Consider the following 24,466-nt stretch of genomic DNA (forward strand, 5'->3'; position numbering starts at 1 on the left):
AGACACAAACAAATGGAAATATATTCCACAGTCATGAATTGAAAGGACTAACATCATCAAAATGTCCATACTACCCAAAGCAATTTATAGATTAAACTCAATCCCTATTAAAATACCAATGATGTATTTCACAGATATAGAACACACATTTCAAAAACTTATATTGAACCATAAATGACTCCGAGTAGCCACAGAAATTTTGAGAAGCAAAAAGAAAGTAGGAGGGATCATAATACCTAACATCATTCTATATTGCAAGGCCACTGTAATGAAAGCAATCTGATACTTGCGTAAGAAGAGACACATAGATCAATGGAAGAGAATAGAGAGCCCAGAAATAAACCCATGTCTCTAGGTCAATTAATATTAGTCAAAGTGTGCAGAAACATAAAATGGAGTAAAAATAGCCTCTTCAACAAATGGTGTTGGGAGAGCCGGAAAGCTACATGCCAATAAATTGAAATTTAACCACCAACTGATACCATACAGAAAAATTAACTCAAGATGGATAAAAGACTTAAATATAAGTTGTGACACCATAAAAGTACTAGATAAGAACATAGGCAGGAAACTCTCAGATATCTCACACCAGTAGTATTTTCATTGATATGCCCTCTAGAGCAAGGGACATAAATTAAAGAATAAATAATTGGGACTTCATCAAAATAAGAAGCTTCTGCATGGCTAAAGAAAATAGCAGCAAAATGAAAATGTTGTCAACTGTATGGGAAAATATATTTGCCAATCGTACGTCAGACAGGGGTTTGATCTCCAAAATACATAAAGAACTCAAGCAACTCTACTCCAGGAAGACAAACAATCCAATTAAAAAAATGGGCAATGGACATGAACAGACACTTCTCCAAGGAGGAAACACAGAGGGCCCAGAGACATATGAAAGGATGCTCAGCATCACTAGACATCAGAGAAATGCAAATTAAAACCACAATGAGATACTACTTCTCACCAGTCAGAGTGTCCATCATAAATAAATCAACAAACAATGGGTGCTGGGGAGGCTGTGGAGAAAAGGGAACCCTAGTACACTCTTGGTGGCAATGCAGAGTGGTGTAGCCACTGTGGAACACAGTTTTGGAATTTCCTCAAAATGCTAAAAATGGAACTACCTTTTGACCCAGTGCTTCCACTGCTAGGATTATACCCTAAAATCCCAAAACACCAATTCTGAAGAACCTATACACTCCAATGTTCTTAGCAGCTCAATTTACAATAGTCAAGTGCTGGAAGCAACCTGGGTGCCCCTTGTTAAATGAATGGATCAAAAAACTATGGTGCATTTACACAATTGAATACTGTGCAACAGAAAGAAACAAAGAGCTACTGCCCTTCGAAACAGCATGGAATTGGAGAGCATTATGCTAAGTGAAATAAGCCAGGTGGTGAAAGACAAATACCATATGATGTCACCTGTAAGTGGAACCTCACCAGCAATGCAAGTAGACAAGGGAAATATGTCCAGCAACATTGAAAGAAAGAACCTGACAGGGATGAGAGGGATGGAGCGAAGATGGTAGCGGTGAGGGGAAGGGGAATGGTCAAATCAAGGAACAGTTGTGAAGGATACTTGGACGAAGCCAAAGTGGGGAAGGATTGAGGGCTAGAGGTATTGTTGGGTGGGGCAGGAGAGAGAAGTAGCACGTAAATGGAGAGAAATGTATTGGAACAATAAAAACAAAAAAGAAGAAGAAATGCAATTACATGATTGTTTTTAGGCATTGACTAGAATAGAGTCATGAAATAAAAAACTGTTTATCATTATCATAACAAAACCTAACATCAAGATATTCTTGCTGCTCTCAAGAGATTATGTAATGTACTTCAAATTGCAGGCACACGTAACAAAACTGTTTTCTGAATGCCATGCTTTCCCCACCATATGTACTCATTATGGTTTGTTGACAAAGGAATGACACATTTAGATGTCTTACAGTTGCATTGTATATTCTATTTCCTGAGAACTTTTAGAAAGTTGTTCCTCAACTTTGTGTTCTAAATTGTGGGTTATCATAATCACCTCTAATGATTCATTCCATTGATTGAATCACTAAGGCACTCTGCCAATACAATGATGAGCATTTTTTAGGGGATAATCTACAGAATATTTGAAGTCTTTAGAAAAACCGACTGTGAGTAATAATTCTAATTGTGTATGACTGACAGAAGGATTGCTTCATGATAAATAAGTGCAAGATCTAAAGCAATGCTTACCAGTACTCTGATATTTCCATCCTTGCTAAAGTCAAAATAAAATTATATTGTGGGAAGAAATGAGAGTAGAAAAATAAAATATTGGATTTATGAAAGGAATACTGCTTTGAAAGAAAAAAAGTCACTATTCTGAAGTCTTCAACACTGTGTTCTCAGTATCTGTGTCTGGTGAGGCATCTGGAATCTTGATCAATGGTCTCACCAAGGATAATTTTGGAGAGAGGTTATAAGGGAATCAGGGTAGTTCTTCTGACATTTGATCATAATATCTATCAGTGTCTGCTTCCCCAATTATCTAAAGTGATCTCTGAGTATATCGACCCAAAATAAACACACAGTTTGATAAATATTCATGTACTCTGTGTTGTGCAGATCTGAGAACAAGTCATCTGATATCTGCCTTCCCACCATATTATCACCAGATTCTTTTCATTAAGCATCTGCTATATGGAAATTGTAAAGCAGCTACTGCTCTTCACCTACTTCCAGGAAAAGATAAGTTTATCATATTCTATTCTTTAAGTGGAAAAATAATAATTGAATGTTCATTATGAATAACTAAAGATTTATAGAGACAATTGGATCATATTATGTCAAGAATGTTAATATGAAAGATTATAAATGCTCAATATTTGTCACAGCAATACCTTACATTTATAAAACTAAACGGTCCTTACATATTTTGCATTTATCTTGTTTTGATATGCATAAAAGCATAATGCATTATATATATACACACATAAACACACACACACATTTTCCATTTCATAAATGGGAAGCTTAAAGGTCAGAATGGTTAAAGAACACATCTAGATGGAGATCAGAGTCTTAGACCTGCACGTATAGGGTGCCATCAACACTGAGCCCATGAAGGTCAGTGCTATTCTCTAATTTGCAATCTCATTTACTTCCACTTAGGTTGGCTCTTACTCTTCATTTTTTTTAAATTAATTTATTTATTTTTCCAAATACATTTGTCTCTGCCTTCTCCCCACCACTTTCCCCTGCCCCGTCCCCTCTCTCCCTCCCTCAATCCTTCCCCACTTTGGTTTTTTCCATGAGTCCTTGCTTTATATTCCTTGACTTGACCCTTCCCTTCTTTTTCCCCCACCCACCCCTCCCTCCTTCCCTCTTGTCTCTGTTGGTTTCTTTTCCTTTCAGGGTTGCTGGTCTTATTTTCCTTTCATCCTTGTTTCATTGGTTAGGTTCTGCTTATAGGTGAGATCATATGATATTTGTCTTTCACCCCCTGGCTTATTTCTTGTTTTGATTTTTATTACATTTATTTCTCCATCAAACCTTTGACCTAGTTTGCATTTTAATTTTAAGAGAAACTTCTCAGAATCCAGGAAGATAAGGAGAAATTAAAATAGTATTAATTACAATTTCCAAGCATGTTGGGGACTGTTTAAATGATAGAAGAGTATGATTCTTTAGGATATTTGCTGCTCTGTTCTGTAACACAAATTTCTGCATACCAAAGTCATGTCTGGTGTCACTGTTGTCTTTTCCAATGAACTTATCAACTCGCCCAGGGGCCACGCCCATTTTGTGAGCTGATTTAATAATGTTGATATGAATACTGTTGAATGGACCACTGTGCCATCCTGTTGGTTGCAAAGAAGTCATCAAAAATACAGATGGCAAGGAGAAACCAATATATCTCTATTACACAGTAATGGAAGAGAAATGTTCAAGACCACAGTTCTGTCCTCCAAAGGTGCTTATATATTTTCAAAGCACCTGTCTTTAAAAGAATCAATTTTTAATGGTTAAGACCTTATCACTTTAAAAGTGTTTGAGTAGTCTAGAACTTTTCCCTATACAGTTGCGTCATTTCTCACTTGTGAAGTTCTATTTCAGCAAAAATACCTGAAGTAACATTTCTTAAAAAAAAAAAACAACACCTAATTTTTGTCTAAAAAGAAACTATTATATAAAAATTCAAATGTTGTTGAACTTGGAATTTATATAAATTAAAATATTAGATCTCAAAAACAATAGGCACATTAAGAGCATACCACCCTTGAAATTTGGAAATAATAAAAATACATTTTCCTCTAACAGATTTATTCATTAGGTAACTGTTACAATGAGTTGGTGGGAACTAAGTTTGGACTATTTTAAGTTGGATAATGACAATATTGATGTGAAACTAACTCAATCATTTCACCAGAGCTTGACACACTAGCATCGACAGCCTCAGGGTCTCAGCTGTCCTTGCTGAGACCTACTATTGTCATTTGCCATACCTGAATGTCACTGGTGTTCTCTGACACTTCTGTTTTCACATAATCATGTTGACCATTGACAGAGACTTTTGGCTATATTGAAAAGCTTGCACCATCAGTTACCAATCAAACTGACCTACCTTAATTTGGTCTATACATGCTTGAAGTTTCACCTTATAATTTGTTTTATTTTAACATTTTTGGGGTTATAATTAATATATAATAAGCTGCACATATTTAAAATATGATTCAATAAGTTATATATATACACCTATTAACCAACATCACAATCAAGCTAATAGGAGGGGCCAGGCTGGACAGGGGGTTTGGGTGCAGGACGTGTTTCTAGCTTTCAAGACTTTGATAAGAAATTTACAGAAGCTGATGCTTATCTTCAAATCTTGATAGAATAATTAAAGATTTTTGATGACAAACTTCAAAACTGCAAAACTGATGAACAGAGAAAGAAAACTGAAATTCTCAAAGAGACAACAAATAGCATGGTAGAATCAATTAAACACTGCATTGTGTTGCTGCAGTTTGCTAAAAGTACTATTAATCCTGTAGATGCAATATATCAACCTAATCCCCTGTAACCTGTGATCAACACAATACATTCCCAGAGTGTTTTACCTCTAGAACTGGCTCAGTTGTGTAAATCAGGACAGTGTCCATCCTCCCTACCAGTTGGAACTAAATTAGCTATCTTGGGACATCAGATTCCAACACCAAATAGTATAATGGGCACTCTCCACCTGGCAGCCGTCTAACTTCTCCAAGCCATGTCAGCTTGTCTCCAAACACAGTGAAGACAAATTCTATGATGCTGATGAATTTCATCAAAATGTCTCATCCCCAAAGTGCTTAATAGATTCCTCTGGATCTGCCTCAGTCTTGACCCACAGCAGCTCGGGAAATAGTCTAAAGCACCCAAATACCACAGAATCGCTTAATTCTTCCATATCCAATGGAACAAGTGATGCTGACCTTTTCAATTCATATGATGATAGAGATGAGGAAGGGGAGGCGGGGTCAGTGGAAGAGCACAAGAACTTAATCATGCACCTCTTGTCACAGGTTAAGCTTGGAATGGATCTCACTCAGGTAGTTCTTCCAACATTTATTCTTGAAAGAAGATCTCTTTTAGAAATGTATGCAGACTTTTTTGCACATCCAGACCTGTTTGAGAGCATTAGTGACCAGAAAGATGCCAGGGACCAAATGATTCAGGTTGTGAAATGGTACCTCTCAGCCTTTCATGTAGGAAGGAGAGGACAGGTTGCCAAAAAGCCACATAACCTCATTTGGGGTGAGATCTTTCAGTGTCACCAGACATTACCAAATGATACTGAAGAGAACACAGAGCTAGTTTTAGAAGGACCGGTTCCCTGGGTTTCCAAAACCAGTGTGACGTTCATGGCCGAGCAGGTTTCCCATCATCCACACATTTCAGCCTTTTATGGTGAGTATTTTAACAAGAAGATAGAATTCAATGTTCATATCTGGACCAAATAAAAATTCCTCAGAATGTCAATAGGGGTGCACAACATAGGGCAGGGCTGTGTCTCGTGTCTAGACCATGATAAACATTACATTCTCACATTCCCCAACAGTTACAGAAGGTCTATCCTCACAGTGCCCTGGGTGGAACTAGGTGGAGAGTGTAGTATTAATTGTTTCAAAAACTGGCTATAGCGCAAATATCACCTTCCACACAAAAACTTTCTATGGGGTCAAGAAGCACAAAAGAATGTCTGCTGAGATTCTTTTTTTCCAAATGACAAAAAATCCTTTTGTTCAATTGAAGGGGAGTGGAGTGGTTCAATGTATACAAAATATGCAACAGGGGAAAATTCCATTTTTATAGATACCAAGAATTTGCCTATGATCAAGAAGAAAGTGAGAAAGTTGGAAGATCAGAATGAGTATGAATCCCACTGCCTTTGGAAGGATGTTACTTTCAACTTAAAAATCAGAGATATTGATGCAGCAACTGAAGCCAAGCATAGACTTGAAGGAAGTCAAAGAGTAGAAGCCCAAGAAAGGAAGGAAGAAAATTCAATGGTAGACAAGGTTATTTCATGAAGATGGAGAATGTTGCGTTTACAATGAACCGTTAATGAAACGTCTTGGTGCTGACAAGCAATAGGTTGGGAAATGCAAAGTTTACACCTGATAATCAGGGCAGTAGGCATAATTAAGCAAAAGTCTTCCTTTGGGAGAACCTATGTACTCCCTTCTTGTTGCAGTGGTTCCTATCTCAGTGATACTGGACTTTCTAATGCAGATGAACAATTAAAGCAAGAAAATCTTCCCTCTTCTCCTTTGTGGCGGTTACATTTTTGACTTCAGTCCTGAGAAAGATTTCAGGTTTTGAAAACAACATGTCTGCTCCTTTTCCAAACCCCACACTTTGCAAAGCATTTATAAATCCCAGTCTCATACTCCAACTCTAGCACTGTTGTTGAGATATACATCATCTGTTTCTTAGTTCATATACTCTTGGAAGATACACACATACACACTCACACACACACACACATGCGCGCACACGATATACCTAATGCCAGATTTTTCATAAGTACTCCCTTTACTGTAAATATTGGTTCCTCTGAGTTGTCTTAAAAAATTAGCACAATGTATTAAAATCAAGTATTAGGAAATGTATCTAAGTCTGGATTATAGTTTAATTATACTCAGTGCTTCTTAAGGCTTCATAAAATAATTTTTCCAACATTATAATAAAGATAATAGAGCTATCATACAAAAGATTCCTTATGCCCTTTTAATATCCTATCTCCCTGCCCCTTTCTCCATATCACCTTAGCAATGGCTAGTCTGCTTTCTGTCATTGTTTAGAATTTTACATAATCATAAAATCTTTACTGTTTCTTGTCTAGATTATTTTACTCAGAACATTTTTTGAGATTTGTTTGTATTAATAAATATATCAATATTACATTTCTTTATATTTCTGAGTAATATTTCATCATATGACTTGATCACATTTTGTTTATTTATTAACCAGTTGAAGACTTGAATTTCTCCCAGTGTTTTTGTTATTATATATAAAGCTGCTATGAACATTAATTTTTAAGTCTTTGTAAAGGTGTATACTTCTTTTTTTCTTGGGTAAATAAATATGAGTGGAATTTTTGGATTATATGGTAGATTATGTTGAACATTTTAAGAATTTGCCAGACTCAGATTATTTTCCAAAGTGGCTGCATCATTCTATGTTCTCATCAATTTTGTGTCAGAGTCTCATTTGCTCTATGCCTTTTCCTAGAGTTGGTGGATTCAATCTCTTTAGTGTTAGACATTCTAATGTTAAGCATATAGTAATATCTTATTGTGGTTTTGATTTGCATTTCCCTAGTGACTAATGATACTGAACATCTTTTTCCTGTGCTTATTTGCCATCCATATTGATTAGAAATGAGGTATCTATTCAAACATATTGCTTATTTTAAAATTTATGCTGTTAGTTTTCTTATTACTGAGTTCTAAGAATTTTTAATATATTCAGGGTACAACACCTTTATGAAATTTGTAATTTTCAAATATGTCCTCACAGTTGCTGGCTTGTCTTTTCATTCTCTTACGAAAGGTTTTTCAAAAAGTATAAGTGCTTAATTATATTAAACACCGGTTTCTTTTCAATGTATTCTCTTATAAATCTCACATTTGGTATTGTATCTAAGAAATATTTGATCAAAGAAGGGTTTTCTAAAATATTTCCTCCTATAAGTTTTATACTTTTAACATTTATATTTAGATCTAAGGTCATTTATTATTTAATTTTTGCATATAATGTGAAGTATATGTCAACTTTTTGTGTGTGTATACATATGAATATTTAATTGTTCTAACATCAAATGTAGAAAAACTGATTTTTTTTATCCTCAGCCTTTATATTTTTGTCAAAAACTATCCCAATTAGTATGGGTTTATCTTTTGAACTCTCTATTCTGTTCCATTGATCTTTATTTATCTTTATGCCAATTACAGTGTCTTAAGTGATGTACCTTTTTAATAGATTTTGAAGTCAAACAGTGTATATTCTCCAACATTGTTTTTTCTCAAAGTCATTTTGTCTAGTTTAGGTTCTTTTTATTTCCAAATAAACATTTGAATCATCTTGTAAAACATTATTAAAATGCCTGATGGAAGTTTGATTTGGATTGTTTTAAATCCATAGATCTACAGGTACAGTTGAGGGAGAATTAACATCTTCACAATATTCTGATCCATGGACTCGTTATATCTGTGTATTTACTTAGTATTATTTTTTGTTTTCTCAGTAATACTTTATAGTTTTTAGAGTACACAACTTGGACAATTTTGTCAGATTCCTATGTATATCAACATACAACTATAACTTTGTCATTATATATTTATATGTGATATTTATTTAATTTTTCTCTCTCTGTTACCATCCAGTTTTAGTCAGTAACACCCATCTGTCTTAATATTTATCCTTGTAAGACAGACATAATCATGCTTCTATCATTTGATCTGTCAGCTGTTATGCAATGGCTTCTCTTTTGTTTTGTTTTTATATCACTTCTACATTGTCACAGAAATAAGTTTTACTTGTGCTCTGTGATGCTAGTTCACATATATATTTTTATCATTGTTTATAATTAAATAGAATCATTAGGTTCTTTGCCTGTGGTTTTCCTAGCCACCTTCTAGTTGGCTGAAGTTTGTCCTGTAGAAACTTTCTCAAGAAAGACTCATGGTAACAATATTCCCTAATTTTTTTGCAATTAAAAATAATTGTAATCCTTATACTTTAAATACTGTTCATACTTTCTCCATACTTTATATTTTTATGCCATTTAAAATATTTTTATTTCAATTTCTTATTACTATTATTAGTATATGAAAATGCAACTGATTTGTGTTTGTGGGTTTTGTTATTAATCCTCGGAGCTTTATTGAAGATTTTGTCAGATATTCTTTACAGATGATCATACATTCTGCAAATAAGAGCAGTTTGCTTTCTCCTTTTCAATTCTTGCCTAGCTAGACTGTCTAAATAGCCAGGATAATGTCAACTAGAAGTGATAGAAGAGATGAAAATGGACTTCTTTGATTTTTTTCTTGATTTTAAGAGGAAAACATTCATTCAGTCTTGAACAACTAGGCATAATAGTAACTGCAGGCTCTCTTATTTTTTGCTTCATTTTTCTTGCTGACATTATTACTAATACCCTCATTTCCCCTCATTTCTCAGATATAGGAAATTCCCTATTTATATCGCCAAAATTATTTTATATGAAATAGATATGGAATTTTTCAATGTTTTTGCATCTATTATTCTTTATTCTTTAGTTCAATAATATGGCATATTAATTTTGTTGGTTTTTTAATTGTTAAATCAACATCCCAATATTTTAGTAAACTCTAGCTTTGATGTACATTCATTTTTGGTTTATCATTTAAGTTGGTGAAGTTTTATTAAAAATTTTCATATCTATATTTAGAAATATATCAGACTTTGTAATTTTGGTATTAAAGCAATACTGGTCTTTATTATGAGTTGGGTAATATTATATTCAATACATTAATTGATTTCTGGAAATGTTTGGTAGAATACCCCAGTGAAGACATTTAGGGCTATTTTCTTTGTAAAAACATTTATTATTTCAAACTTAATTTACTAGATATAGAGCTAATATTTGGGTAATTTGTGTCTTTCAAGGTTGTATCTATTTCATCATCACTTAAAATTGTTCATAGTATTCCTTTATTTTCCTTTCAATATGTGCAGAATCTATGATCATATCACCTCTTCCATTCTTTATATTAGTAACCTTCTTTTCTTCCTTTCCTCCCTCTTCTCTCTCTTTCTTTCTTTCTCTTTCTTCCTTTCTTTCTTTTTTTCCCTTTCTTCTTCTTTTTTTCCTTGTTTCTTCATTTGTTTTGCTTGAAGAGTCTATTTAGTGATTTTGAGTCTTAGGAGGTATCATTCAGCTACTCTTTTTTTTTGTTAACTTAATCTGGCTTTAGTCACTTTTTGAGAACAATATTTCATATTATTTTAATTATTTTTAATTTATTAAGTTGTGTTTCATGACTCAGAGTATGATTTATCTTTGTGAATATTCCATGTGACCTTGAGAAGAATGTTTATTCTGCTGTTGAGTGAAGTGTTCTATGCATATCTATTAGATCATAATGATGATGCTGGTGTTAAGTTCCTCTTTATATGTTTCTGTCATGTGACTATATCAGTTGAAGATAGAAAGTTATTGAATTTACAAATTATAATGTTGGATTTCTCTATTTCTTCTTGCGGTTTAATCAGTTTTCACATCAAATATTTAAGATTTTTTTTTTATTCTGTGTGTTCCTGGAAGATTGAAATTTTATCATGTAATTTCCCTCTTTGTTCCTGTTCATTTCCTTTTCTCTGAAGTCTAATTTATCTTATATTAACACTGTTACTTTTGTTTTTTAAAAATTATTTGCACAGTATGTCTTTTTCCATTTTTGCACATTTAACCAACCTATGCTATATCTTTATGTTTGAAATGAGTTTCCTAAAAACAATAGATGATGGATTATTTTTTAAAATCTGTGTAAACATTTTAGTTGGTTTATTTAGATCATTTTCATTTAAAATAATTATTGATGTACTGGAGATGTGTCATCATTTTATTATTTGTTTCTGTTTCATCTGTTCCACTAAAACACTTCAGTGATTATTTATCACAATCTTTTTCAGATACTTCCAACATCTGCATTGTTTCAGTGCTGGTATTTGTTGATTATCTTCCATTATTCAAATTTAATTTTCCTATTTTTTTATGATCAGCGAGTAATTTCAGTTGTATTCTATTTGGAGTATCATTTAACAGAGTATACATTTCATTTAAAGATTCTACTTTAGAATATGGTCACCTTGCTTAGTTTTATACACAAAACTGCCTACACTTGTGAATTGTGGTTCTAACAACAATTGAGTCCCCAGAGCACTTGGAGAATTAGTCTGTTCAGTCTCACTTGTCTGATGATGGGAGGCTATGCTGAAGATGTGGGTGCTACCCTATTCTGTGGTGAGTTCTTAAAATTTTAGTGTGTTGATTGTAGACAATGTCAGTTGTATATAGTCATGGACCTTCCCAGGACTTCCTATTGAGGTTGAAAGAAATAACTTTCTCTAATTCCTTCTTTTCTGAGATTTACCTCCCATGCCTCATTTGTATGAGGTTTGATGTGCATTGCCATAGCTGGAACTCATTGAGTAACCTTATATCCTAGGGTGAAAACTAGTTTCAGAAGAGGAAGGTATTGCAATATAAAAAGCTACTTGAAGGAGATGCAAACATTAATTTATCATGGTTTAAAATTATGCATCCATTTAGTTGTACAGCACTCATTTTGTATAAACCATATGTACATTAGAAAGCCTGTAGGCTAGAATCTATCACCCACCTGGATGTGATTGTTTGGTTATTATACAGGAAGTTGTTAAAATTTGGAGATACAGGACTAGTAAAAGTATAAAAATAAATATTATTTTAAAATGTCATCAGTGTTCTTGGTTTCACTCAATATTTCCTATTTTGATTAGCAAAATTCTATTAAACTATTTTTTAGGACATCTAGAGGTATGAATTTAGTCAAAACTCTATCTTAAAAACACAGGTGTTATACAAAGAACATCTGCTGAGGCAGATGTTGTCACCATTTAAGTTCAAGCTGTTGCCAAGAAACATAGTCCTCAAGTCATTTTGTTGTTCATTTGGGTAGAATGATATGGGGACTGTCAAAGCTAGATGTGATTATTACTGTGAAGAGTAGCTTGGTGGGCTCAAGTAGGTTGTCATATTGTTGCTAATCCAGTGATCTGTGTGGCTGCCAAAATGTATGGAGGAGAAATGATAGATATAAAATATACTGAGTAGAAATCTAGCAGTGGTGGTGGAATATTGTGCTCTAGTACAGGAGATAAGGAACGCAGCATTGAAACCGGCTCTCTGTGCAGTCTTCTCACCAGAACGAAGTACCTGTTATGCACTGGACTCAAGTAATAGAGCCAGGCGGGTGACCTCTCCAGGAAAAATAAATTACAGGTTTAATATGAGACCCAATTAATTTTGACAGTATAAAAAATCACCCACATTATCTAGGTCAGCTGTCTACATTTGCTTTTCTGTTGATGATTGCTCAACTCTTTCTATAAACAGAAGAAAAGATTTGAGATATGACAGTGCCTTAGTTTGGTTGTAAAGATTAAATAGATGTTCAAATACCAATGGGAATTACCTCCAATTACTCAGTTAAAAGAATGAAGTCAGAAAATTATTCCTCTTGTACTCTGTCTCACAAATACATCTCTAAGTAGAAGCAAGCTGTGATTAGTTTGTATTTTGTGTATGTTTGCCCCGGGCAATCACAAACCTCTGAATCGACCGGTCACTCTGGAAAGGAAAGAGCTGCACTGGATGTTAAATATGATATGCTGGACTTTTCAACTGTGATATAAGCAAGACTCTGCCAAAGAGAAGAAAAACAAAAACACTTTTTTTAAAATGCTTTTGCATCAGGACAGGGAGGAAAGAAGCCACATGATAAAATGACTTGCTTGCCAATGATTTTGCAAAAATACTCATCAGTTACCCCATCTGTAAAAAGGGAAATGAGAGTACCTACCTCACAGAGCTATTGGGAGGCTCAGATGAGATACTGTATGTGAAAACATTCTGTTAACTTAGTACAAACGTGAAGTGTTATTAATATTATTATAGTAACATTGTTATTATTGTTATTATTATTAACAATCTTGGATGGGTGAGCAGTAAGAGAGCAAAAAGTATGAATGGGCCAGGGTTGAGATGTCTGAGTACTTAACAAAATGGGCTTTTTGGAAGGAAATTCGATAATGGCTTTGAATTAATTCTTAGCTTTTGGACTGAAGCCCAAAATTCCTGGTTCTCCCAGGCCTCAGGAGTTCTGGAGAAGGAAAGGGCCTGCAAGTTCTGTACCATTGAATAGGCTGGGCTGAGTTATTTGTCTACAATTGGCAATGTGTAAATAAAGGAGCGTTCACACCTACAAAAAGCATTTAAACAGCTGTATACGGAATTGAGTATTCCACTATCACACAGGAAAAGCCTTCCACATTCCTGAGGCCCTGCCTCTAGGATAACCCAGGAGCACAGGTTCTCAGGCAGATCAGCATCTCTGGAAAAGTTATTAACACAGCAGTTATTAACACTGTAATGCCAAATACAGTTGCTCAGATGTTATATAAGAAGAGACAAGCTGTCTTATGGGGAATCTCAGTTGGGACAGAGAGCAACTTTGCTTACTATTAGTTTTGAATTGTTAAAAAATTAAAACACTTAATAACAAATCTTGATGAAAGTTGATATATTGCAATTTACTTTCTTCAAAGAGGAGAGCAATGCCTCCAAGGAGGCCTTACCTAATGTCTTGGGGATGCAGGGATAGGTTTTTACTCCTCTCCATTGACAAGAATTATGACTTTACCAGAGTCTGCCAGTCAACCCTTCTAACAACCATGTCTCCTTCCCACTCCCCTTCTGTTCCTCTTGAAGTCATTAGATCACCCTCACTCCACTTCAGCACATGACAAATTCAGGTCTTCCACTTGGCTGAGGTCGGAGTGAGAAAATCTTTAGCTGCTACACTTAGGAGTTTGGAGTATATTTTTATTTGAAGGGGAAAAGGCAAGATTTTTGACAAAGTCATAAGTAAGAAAATCACATCATCAAGTTTAATTTATCCCTATTCTTTACATAACAAAATCTGCCACAGCAATTTTAGCAATTTTCCAAAATGGATTTTAGAACCTTGGTGAAGAGTATAAATGATGGGCCATGTGAGGCCAGAAGACTTCTTGTAAGAAAGGATCATTTTGTAGAAGAACTGGAAGGGGAATAGAGGAAGAGACAGAGAGCACTAGGAGACTGTGCCTTGCAATTATTGTCACTGCTGGTGAAACAAAAAGCACAGGAAACAGAATGAGAAGCTTCTGTGCACTGTTCACTCCATTGTATCCTATGCCCAAAACAGTGGTTGACTCTTCAGGTAAAAAGACCTGGCCATCAGGAAAAGATATAGCCTCAGCTTGTGAACGGCAAGGTTTGATTGCTGCAGTGATATGTTAATGTACTAAGAAACACTCCTCCACATGGGTTTGTAATCAGCCTAGGCAGGTTTTGAGTCAATATTAATGAACTTGGGCATAAAAACAGGTCAATTACAGAATTTTTCCATAGCCAAAGAAAGCTCTCTATATATTTGAACAAGACAAAAAGAATATGGGAAGAGTAGGTACAGAGTGCCTTTTCTGTTAATCAGAACCTTAACTATTTCACTTGAAACTGATATTTGGAAGAAATGTCTATTTTACCTATGTTTCAAGTCCCCTAATTTGAGCCCAAAGCATAGAATTTTAAAAGTACAGGGCACCAGTTCTGAATTATACATTTTTATGGGGTTCATTTTAATGATAGTCTTTTTGTTTGTTTGTTTGTAAAGACTTGAGAGATAGAACTAGAAATAGTGACCCAGAATGACTTCTCACCACCCATGGAGTAAGATAACACAGGCAAAATTTAAGTATATTTTTACATAAAAATATCTGAGAGACTTTGAGCAAAAGCAAGGCATCAGTGAACATTTTAATACAGAATTTAGTTTTCTATGTGTTAATTAGAAATTCAAGTCAGCAAGATGTGGTGATAAGATAGATGTTGTGACTAAAGAAAAGCTGGAAAGGATGATTTCTTAAATCTTTTCCTTATACAATGGGATATTGTATGGCACTATATTCTTAGGTAAAGAACACAGAAAAGCAGTTGATTTGGAAGTAGGGAGATAAACAATGTTAGTTCAGATTTGGGCATGTTGAATTTGCATTATCTATAACATTACTCAATGCTATCTTGGTTATTTAGATATGGGGTTTAAAGGAATGCCCTGAAATGTGATATGGGTTTAGAGTCTTCCAGGGCTAGAGTCAGTTGAGAAAGGACAATGCTCTTGTTAGTACTAAGTCTTAAGAACCTCTGTAGTTATGTCTGATTAGTGGAGAGCCATGTGGAATGAGAGATTAAATAAAATTATAATCCAAAAAGTACATCTTCACAGAGACCAAGAAGAGAACATTTTCCAACAGGGATAACAACAGAGTAGGAAGCTACTGAGTGCTTATGAACAAGACTAAAAAAATATCCTTTGTGTTTAATAATAGGACAAGTGCCATCTCAGTATTAGTTATGGAGTGAATAAAATATTTAAGAAATAATTGCAAGGAAGACAATATTTTCAAGAACATGGCGCTCAAAACAGTAGCACTGAAGAAAAAATGAAAGTTAGAGAAAGCTGAAGGACATGAAAAGAAGAAACATTCTTCATTTGTTTTACCTTATTAAATGTGAAGAACTTGAAAAATACATTTGGTTTAAAAAATCTAGTTCAGTCAGATAAATCATGTAGGAGAGAGATGAAATAAAGGAGAAAGTAAAGTTCTTGACATTCTGGAAGTGTGGGATTCAAAACATAAGTAGGGGAAGAATGCTTTGTTCCAATTATTATCATTTGGTGTTTAGACATTCAGGGTGAAGAAACCTGGGGAAACATAGGGAAAACTTTTCTTTCAGTGGTAATTTTGTTTTTATTTTAATTTGCTTACTTCCCTGAGATTAGATGTTGGATTTATAGAAGAATGTTGGTAGAGTGGCAAGACATTAAGTCCACATAGTTGCATTTAAATGCCAACACTGCAATTTTGCAGTTACGTGACCTCTGGTAAATCACCTAAGCTCTCTTAACCCCAATTTTAACATCTTAGATTTAAGATAATTGCAGCACTTTAAACATTTTCAGCTGAAGATTAAATGAAAATATGGAATGCAAAATACCTAATAGTATGGTTTTGCACATTGTACGCATCCAAGTAATCTTAATTTCTTTCTTAATTTAGTCTAATGAAAGACTAGGATTTTATATTTAAGATTGAAGTTAAAACAGGATATTTTCTCTCTAAACACAGACTTTAAGATTGATTTGTGTCTTATCTTGACAACCTTGAAATCTACTCATTTTTTTTTCTCATTTTGCTAAAGGAGGAAATATAGTTTTGGCAACATTTTAGGAATTTAAAATGACAACTAAGCATCTTGTTAGATGGCCAACTCTATAAATCCTTGTCTCTGATAGTAAATTATCAAACAAGAAATGATAGATTCATCAAAAGTGATGGATTTAGCTCTGCTTTTCAGTGTGTGTTCTCTCAGTCAGAAACTCAGCCAATAGGACGTTTGCTTTGGCTTCCAAAACCATAGTATTTAATGTTCAGAACTCAAGTAGTCACATGTATTATATGTTTTATGCCACCCATAGAAATCACTATAAGAATCCTTGTCTTGATTATAATGATATAGTTAGGTTTTAAAATCAGATTACCTGCTTCAGATCATTGCTTTATGTTTCTTTGTACAAGTGCCCTAACCTATATATATTTCAGTTTCCTTATTGGTAGATTGGAGCTAATAGCACAGAGGTATTTCATGATTAAATGTGAGGTAAATGAGAAAATAGACTCTTCACATTGTAAATGCTCATCAAATATAAGCTAGGCATTTTCTTTCTATTCTAAAATCTCGATTATTTCCTAACTACATTAATTTTCACATTTTTTTATTTTAAAAAGTTCATTTTCATTGTGTTGAAACTAATTTTTAAAGAAAAGGTTTCCAATTAGAAACACAACATGCTGCATGGTTTCCACTTAGAAATACAACATGCTCTTACAATTTTCAGTCCAAATTACAAGTCTATATTAAGGAGTCTAGAGCTCAGAAGATAAACTTGTAAAGGGATAAACTAGGGTGAAAATGAAGTGAAGATCTCATGCTCCTTTCCTGATCAATGAACAGGAAGAAAAATTTTACTTTTTATTTTAAAAATAAAACAAAAAAATAGCTTTTAAATTTCTAATCTAAAATAATTTTATAATTTAAAATGATTTTTAATCCATATAGGAAAAATGAGTATTTACAGTAGTATTTTATGATGAAGATAAAAATTAATTGAGCATGTTTGGAAAGTCCTTTATCTATTTAGCTATGTATCTATTCATTTCATTAATCATCTCTAGTGATGTTTGAATTTCAATAAAAACATATGTAAATATTTATAATGATTTTATATAAAATACTGCTGTTACCAAATTCTTAACTTTTTAGTTATCATTTATTTCTTAATAAACCTACACTAAAAATTACATGAACTTATTCAATGAAAAATTAATAACTATTTCTATAGATCAGCATTCCTAATAGATCTTCTTCATATGTGTACAGAAACAAAATAAAACATAGATAATCATTTCTAGAAATGCTCAATGACATGAAAGAAAGTTAGATTAGTAATTGCCGAACTTCACTGAGCTCCTAGTCTACTTATGTGCAAAATATGAAAAATTCTACAAACCTATTTAAACCAAAGGATCATTCTGCATGAAGCTTTTTGTGTGACTGGCTTTGCAAAAAACAAAAAAACAAAAAAAAAAACAAAACGGTTGTCAAATGTTCACAACTATCATAACCTCATATTTTATTTTACATTAAAAAATGTTATCTATTGATTTGAGAGAGAGAGAGAGACTGAGTGAGAGAAGGATAGGGATTTTTTTTTCTACTCTTATATGCATTCATTGTTTGATTTTTGCATGTGCTTTGAACAGTGATCAAATCCATAACCTTGATGTATTGGGAAGATGTTCTAACCAACTGAGTAAACTGGATCAACCTCATGTCCTCATATTTTAAAGTATTTACTGTAGCAATACTGCTCTGTTCGTAGACATCAATCTATGACTTTTGTCACATGGTTTTGTCATTTGTCAAATTAAGAGTTTGTGGAAATGAATTCTAAGATTTCTACACCCTTGTGTCATGAATAGTTTGTGATTATATAATTTTATTTATTTATTTATTTATGTAATTATTTTTTAAATTTTATTTTAATTTATTTTTTTCAAATACATTTGTCTCTGCATATACCCCACCACTTTCCCTTGCTCCCTCCCTCCCTCCCTTCCTCAGCTCTTCGCCTTCTGTCCATGAGTCCTTGCTATATGTTCCTTGACTTTCCGCTCCCTTCCTTTTCCACGTGCCCCCTCCCTCCTTTCCTCTTGTCTCTGTTGATCTGTTTTCCTTTCAGTGTTGCTGGTCTTATTTTCCTTGCGTCTTTGTATTGTTGGTTAGCTTCCACTTATAGGTGAGATCATATGGTATTTGTTCTTCTCCCCCTGGATTATTTCGCTTAGCATAATGTTCTCCAGTTCCATCCATGCTGTCGCGAAGTTTAGTAGTTCTTTTTTTCTTTCTGCTGTGGAGTATTCCATTGTGTATATGTCCCATGACTTTTTGATCCAATCATCTACTGATGGCTTCCAAGACTTGGCTATTGTAAATTGTGCTGCTATGAACATTGGGGTGCATAGGTTCTGTTGTATTGGAGTTTTGGTGTTCTTAGGGTATAGTCCCAGCAGGGGAATCCCTGGATCAAAAGGCAGTTCCATTTTCAGCTTTTTGAGGAAATTCCACACTGTTTTCCACGTTGGCTGCACCAGTCTGCATTCCCACCAACAGTGTACTACTGTTCCCTTTACTCCACCACCTCACCAGCACCTGTTGTTTGTTGATCTGTTTTTGATGGCCATTCTGACCGGTGTGTGGTGGTACCTCCTGGTGGTTTTGATCTGCATTTCTCTGATGGCTAGTGATGCTGAGCATCCTTTCAAATGCCTCTGGGCCCTCTGTATCTCATCCTTGGAAAAGCGTTTGCCCAGAACCTTTGCCCATTTTTTGATTGGATCGTTTGTCTTCTTGGAGTGGAGTCGAGTGAGTTCTATATATATCTTGGAGATCAAACTTCTATCTGATGTATCATTAGCAAATATGTTTTCCCATAGAGTTGGCTCCCTTTTCATTTTGCTGATGTTTTCTTTAGCCGTGCAGAAGTTTCTTATTTGGATGAGGTCCCACTTGTTTATTCTTTCCTTTATGTCCTTTGCTTTAGGAGACATACCAGTGAAAAAATTGCTGCGTGTGATATCTGAGAGTTTCCTGCCAATGTTCTCCTCTAGGACTTTGATGGTGTTGCGACTGATATTTAAGTCTTTTATCCATCTTGAGTTTATGTTTGTGTACGGTGTCAGCTGATGATCCAATTTTAATTTTTTGCATGTAGCCGTCCAGCTCTCCCAACACCATTTGTTGAAGAGGCTATTATTGCTCCATTTTATGCTTCTGTCCCCTTTGTCAAATATTAGATGCTCATAGAGACCTGGGCTTATTTCTGGGCTTTCTATTCTGTTCCAGTGGGCTATGGGTCTCTTCTTGTGCCAGTACCAGATTATTCTGAGTATAGTGGCTTTGTAGTAGAGTTTGATGTCCGGTATTCTGATCCCTCCTACTTTGTTTTTCTTTCTCAAAATTGCTGAGGGTATTTGGGGTCATTTATGGTTCCATATAAATTTTTGAAATGTCTGTTCAATTTCTGTGAAATATGTCATTGGTATCTTAATAGGGATTGCGTTGAATCTATAAATTGCTTTGGGTAGTATGGACATTTTGAGGATATTAATTCTTCCAATCCATGAGCACGGTATATGCTTCTATTTATTTCTGTCTTCCTTAATTTCTTTTCTCAATGTTGTATGGTTTTCTTCGTATAGGTCTTTTACGTCTTTGGTTAAATTTATGCCTAGGTACTTTACTTTTCTTCTTGCTATATCAAATTGTATTTTTATTCTGATTTCTTCTTCTTCTATTTGCATTGCTGGTGTACAAAAATGCCTTTGATTTCTGAATGTTGACTTTGTATCCTGCTGTTTTGCCAAATTCACTTATTAGGTTGAGAAGTTTTTTGGTAGAGTCTACAGGGTTCTCTATGTACACTATCATGTCATCTGCAAACAAGGATAGCTTTACTTACTCCTCTCTTATTTGGATGACTTTTATCTCTTTCTCTTGTCTGACCGCTGTGACTAGGACCTCCAATATGATGTTGAAAAGAAGAGGTGAGAGCGGACATCCTTGTCGTGTTCCCAATCTTAGTGGGAAAGCTTTGAGTTTTTGCCCGTTGAGTATCGTATTGGCTGTAGGTTTTTCATATATGGCCTTTATTACATTGAGGAATGCTCCATTTATTCTCATTTTGCTGAGTGTTTAGATTATAAATGGGAGCTGCTTTTTCTGCATCCATCGAGATTATCATGTGGTTTTTGTATTTTCTTTTGTATATGTGATGCATTACATTTACTGATTTGCGTATATTGAACCATCGATGCATGCCTGGGATGAATCCCACTTGATCGTGGTGGATAATCTTTTGAATGTATTGCTGGATGCGGTTTGCCAACATTTTGTTGAGGATTTTTACATCTACGTTCATCAACAAAATTGGCCTGTAGTTTTCTTTCTTTGTAGGGTCTTTATCTGGTTTTGGGATCAGGGTGATGCTGGCCTCATAGAAAGAGTCTGGGAGTCTTCCCTCTTCTTGGATTTTTTGGAATAGTCTGAGAAGGACAGGGGTTAGCTCTTCCTTAAATGTTTTGTAAAATTCTCCTGGGAAACTGTCCGGCCCTGGGCTTTTGTGTGCTGTGAGTTTCTTGATTACTGCTTCAATTTCCCCAACTGTTATTGGTCTGTTCAAGCTTTCTGTTTCTTCCTCCTTCAGTGTTGGAAGATTATATTTTTCTAAAAGTATGTCCATATCATCAAGATTTTCTAATTTCTTGGCATATAGTTGTTCATAGTAGTGTCTGACAATCCTTTGTATTTCTGTGGTATCAGTTGTTATTTCTCCTCTTTCATTTCTGATATTATTAATTTGGGTCCTCTCACTTTTATTCTTGATGAGTTTGCTTAAAGGCTTGTCAATTTTATTTATCTTTGCAAAGAACCAGCTTCTGGATCCGTTGATCCTCTGAATTGTTCTTTTCATCTCTATGTCATTCAGTTCTGCTCTAATCTTTACTATTTCCTTCCTTCTCCTTGCTCTGGGATTTATTTGTTGTTTTCTCTCCAATTCTTGAAGTTGTAGTGTTAGGCCTTTTATTTGAAATGTTACTATCTTTTTTAGGTAAGCCTGTATTGCTATGAACTTCCCTCTCAGGACCGCCTTTGCTGTGTCCCATAGGTTTTGGACAGTGGTCTGTTCATTTTCATTTGTTTCCAGAAATTTTTTGATGTCTTCTCTTATCTCATTGTTGACCATTCATTCTTTAATAGTCTACAGTTCAGTCTCCATGAGTTTGCAAGTTTTTGAAGTTTCTCTTTGAGGTTGATTTCCAGTTTCAGTCCCTTGCGGTCCGAGAAAAAGTATGGTATTATTTAAATATTCCTGAATTTGCTGAGGTTTGCTTTGTGTCTTATCATGTGGTCTATCTTTGAGAAACTGCCATGAGCATTTGAAAAGAATGTGTATTTTGCTTCTTTCGGATGTAAGGTTCTATATATGTTAGTTAAGTCTCTTTGTTTCAGTGTGTCATTCAGCGCCACAATATGTTTATTAATGTTTTGTTTGGAAGATCTGTCCATTTTTGACAGTGGGGTGTTGAAATACCCTACTATCAGTGGGTTGCTGTCTATATCTTCTTTGAAGTGATCCAACAATTTCCTTATAAACTTGGGGCCTCCTATATTGGGAGCATATAAGTTTACAATGTTAATGTCTTCTTGATTGCTTCTTCCTTTCAGTATTATAAAGTGCCCCTCTGGGTCTCTCTTTATGGCCTTTGTTTTGAAATCTGCTTTGTCTGATACAAATATGGGTCCCCGGCCTTTTTCTCATGCCCATTTGCTTGGAATATTTTTTCCATCCCTTTACTTTCAATCTGTGTAGGTCTCTTGTTCTGACATGGGTCATTTGTAGGTAGCATATGTGTGGGTCTTGTTTTCTAATCCATTCAGCTACCCTGTGTCTTTTGATTGGGGCATTTAGTCCATTCACATTGAGAGATATTACTGATAGAAACTTACTCATCTTTTCTCTTTGTACCTGTGTTCCTCTCTCTCTCATTCTTTTCCTTCATTTGCTTAAACCAGTCCCCTTAGGATATCTTGGAGTGCTGGTGTGGTATAGATGTATTCTTTTAGTCTTCTCTTGTCTGGGAAACTCCGTATTTCCCCTTCTATTTTAATGGAGACCTTAGCTGGGTAGAGCAGCCTTGGCTGTAGGCCCTTGCTTTTCATGACTTGGAATATGTGTTGCCATTCCCTTCTGGCTTGTAGTGCTTCTGTTGAGAAGTCAGCTCCTAGGCGTATCGGGGCTCCCTTGTATGTTACTTTCTCCTTCTCCCTTGCTGCCTTGAGGATTCTCTCTTTGTCTTTGATAGTTGCCATTTTAATGATGATGTGTCTTGGAGTGGACCTCTTTGAGTCCCTCTTGAGTGGGGTCCTCTGTGCCTCCTGGATCCATGAGAGCCTTTCTCCCCTCAAATTAGGGAAATTCTCCATCATTACTTTTCAAGGAGGTTCTCTATCCCTTGCTCCTCCACTTCTCCTTCTGGTATCCCTATTATACAGATATTACTGCGTTTCAGGTTGTCCTGCATTTCCCTAAATGACTCTTCATTCTTTTTGAGTCTTTTTTCCATTTCTTGTTCTTTCTGGGAGCTTTTTTCTACCTTATCCTCCATCTCACTAATTCGATCCTCAACTTTATCCAGCCTGCTTTGGATTCCTTCTACTGTGTTCTTCAATTCAGAAATCATATTATTCATATCTTCCTTTGTCTTCTTGATAGTTTCTATGTCTTTTTCCAGGTTGATATAGTTTGCTGTAAGATCCTGATAGTTTCTCTGCAGTTTCTCATAGTTATCTTTGAGCTGGCTGAGCTCATTGAGCTTCCTTAGAACCATTGTTTTGAATTCCATATCTGATAGTTCCCTTGCCTCTATTTCATTCAGCTCTCTCTGTGGGGAGTCCCCTTTTCCACTCATTTGGGGAAAACTTCTTTTTCTTCCCATTTTTGTGAGAGTCTGTTATGTACTTTTGTCCTTTACTTTTCTTTCTGGGCCTGCCTCTGATGATGTCAGTTGTTGACCCTATAGGACCTTGGGTTGTTTGTTTGAGTCTTCCAGGATTCTTTTGTCTGTGTCTGACTCCTGCTTGGACCAGCTCTGTGACCCTTTTGGTCAGGGCTGAGCTATTTTTTGGGATCTCTCTGCGCTCTCACATGGGCTCCTTAAGCACACTCCCAGTGCGGCAGGATCCCCCGGCTGCCTGGGCTCACATGTGCTTGCCCCAGACCAGGGGGCTTATTTGCGATGTCGTGTACTCATCTGGCCCTCCTGGCCGGCGAGCTCCACGGCACTGGTCAGTTTATGGTATTCTATTGTGTATTTTCCCCGCTTTTGGCTCTTTGGGTGCATTGCTTACCCTCTCCAAATGGGGACTACAGAAAGGGGAGGAAGTCAGCTCCAGGACTGTCCAGTTAATCCTGTCTCCAGTCTCTCCTCCGGTGACTCTGGCGAGCTCTGTGTCCCCTTCGGTCGGGGAACTACTAATTTTGTGGGCTGCTCCGCAATCGCGGGTGGGCTGGTCAATTTACGCCTGCCCTTGCCGCTCTGTGCACTCCCTCGTAGGCCATATCAGTGCCAATCTGTGGGAGGCCTTGCCAGCCAGTGCAAGTGTTCGCCAACCTGCCCTGGTCACACACATGCTCACCAACCCTTGCTGGTCACTTGGCACAAGTGTGCGCACCTGCACTCGGTGTTTTTGGGGTGTCTATGTGTGCTTTTTGGCTTTTGGCTCTTTGGGGGTGTGGCCTCTTCCCGTGCAATGGAGCCTATGGCAAGGAGAAGGAATCGGGACTCCCCGGTTCCTCCTCCCATTCTTTCCCCAACGCCTCAGTTTCTAGTGTCTCCTCAGGGGTCTCTGGGCAGTTCTGTGACCCCTTCAGCCAAGGATCCACCCGCTGTGCGGACTGTGTTTCAATCGCAGGCA

At 35.7% G+C, this 24,466-nt stretch overlaps 1 pseudogene; it reads left to right on the plus strand.

The window, feature by feature from the left end:
• The first annotated feature begins 4,894 nt into the window (after positions 1–4,894).
• LOC129088166 (oxysterol-binding protein-related protein 9-like) lies at positions 4,895–6,609 on the plus strand (annotated as a pseudogene).
• Positions 6,610–24,466: the final 17,857 nt, after the last annotated feature.

Source organism: Pteronotus mesoamericanus, unplaced genomic scaffold (genome assembly GCF_021234165.1).
Source record: "Pteronotus mesoamericanus isolate MK-2021 breed Mesoamerican mustached bat unplaced genomic scaffold, CSHL_Meso_final scaffold_54, whole genome shotgun sequence".
NCBI classification, from domain to species: Eukaryota; Metazoa; Chordata; class Mammalia; order Chiroptera; family Mormoopidae; genus Pteronotus; species Pteronotus mesoamericanus.